Genomic DNA, 1,862 nt, shown 5'->3' with positions numbered 1-1,862 from the left:
GTAATATCCTATTGAAACCAATAGGTGTGGTCTTGGGGTCTCCAAGGAGCCTGGTCCTTTATGTCTCATGGCAGAAAGAATTCAGTGAGAGGCAAAGTGATAGATAAGTGATTTATTACAATAGGATGCTTGTGAGGCTTACAAACGGGCAGGCAAGCATTGCACTGCCCCGAGTACTTAGTGGGTCACATTTTTATAATCAAAGGAAGAGAGGGGAGGGGAAGAAGACCTTCTTTGTCTTTCTTGAGTAGACATCACATTTCCATCATCAGCTCCTCCTCCAGGGTGGACAGGGGAGTTTTCTTGTCCCTACATGGTCAGGCCAGGACTGTCATGGCACTTTGGAAAACTTATTTCAGGTCTCAGTACAATCAGGGTCTTTCACTTTGAAATGTCACCTTTCCATAAATGACTGTTTTTTGGTGTGTGTACACAGAGCATATCCTGGGGGTCATTAACTTGATGACACCACCAGCAGGTTGTAGGCCTTATTCTCCACTATTGTTTTATTGTTTTGGGGGCATTGTGCAAAGAGCATGTTCTAGGGGTCAAAGAGCATGTTTTGGGGGTCATTAACTTACTGAGCTCACTGGGCAGGATACAGGTCTCATGCCACCATTGTTTTATTGTTTGGGGGCATGTCTCATGCTTCTGTTAACATGGTTTTGTTGCTAATCAAGTTGGCTTGATTTTGTTGTTAAGCAAGCCAATCTGGCTTTGATGCTAACCAACTTGTTCTGCTTTATGAGTCAAGCAAGCCCACATTGTTTCAGGATTTTCCCATTACTTTCTTGAGTGATCATTAATCTTATTGTGGTCTCCCAAAGCCCCCTAAAGTTCCCTCTCTATCTACAATCCCCTAATGGGGTTTCTAAGCTAACTATTTGATTATGAAATATGTTTCAATTCAGACTTTTGCAATTTATGAGCAAAGTATTATTGTAAAGAAAGAAAGTAACAAGATACTCATAAAATGTTTATAGATTGCATGATATAAACAATACACCTGTATGTCTGTGTCAAAGTAAATTTCACATAGAGTGTTCACACTGTGGGGGAAGAAAAATAATTTTCCCTTCTAGGGTTCTTGGACGAGACACCCCAGTAATAAAAAGACAGATTAAATGGAGAAAAACAGAAGTTTAATAATATGTATACCTGCAGTGTACATGAGATATACAGAGGAAAATTGAGTAACTCTCTGAAATGGCCCAAGCCACCACCTTAAATATTACCTCCAGCTTAAAGCAAAAGATGTTGGGGGTTGGGCAGGTCAGTTATAAAAGGTTACCAGGAAAACACAGTAAACAAGGGTAAGGTTGTTATGCAGATTTAGGCCCACACCTCCTGCATAAGTAAATAGGTCTGTAAAGATTGAGTCATCTCCCTCTTCCTGTACAGCAAGGGTGATACCCTTACAAATGGAGATTTCCCTTATAAATATCTCTTACTAAAGGGTAACTTCTCTGTGGTTATCAGAGCCTCTCTCATGTCTGCTTTTTAAAAAAATGATCAAAAAAAAAATCAGCTTAAAATCATCCTCACGTCAGAGAGGCGTATTTTGGGATAAATTCTGCTCTCCGTACAATGATCAGGCAATTGTGCAGATACTGTTTAGGACAGTTCAGCCTTTTGCATATATCTACCAAATGAGAGTCTGGGAAATACAATATTCAGTCTTTTAGTAATAGAAGCAAATTGCTACTTCATTAGCTTTCTTTGTAGTTCATTGAAAAGGTATTTGAAGGTTAACACTCAGGCCATTTATTGATACATTAAATGCAAAATGCAAAAATAAATTAAAAAGCATTGATAGCATAGTTTGAGAAGAACTGTGTGTTTGGTAGAATTCACCTGTGAAG

Source organism: Delphinus delphis, chromosome X (assembly GCF_949987515.2).
Source record: "Delphinus delphis chromosome X, mDelDel1.2, whole genome shotgun sequence".
Classification (NCBI taxonomy): Eukaryota; Metazoa; Chordata; class Mammalia; order Artiodactyla; family Delphinidae; genus Delphinus; species Delphinus delphis.
The sequence above is the reverse complement of the archived record's forward strand: the minus strand, read 5'-3'. Positions refer to the sequence as shown.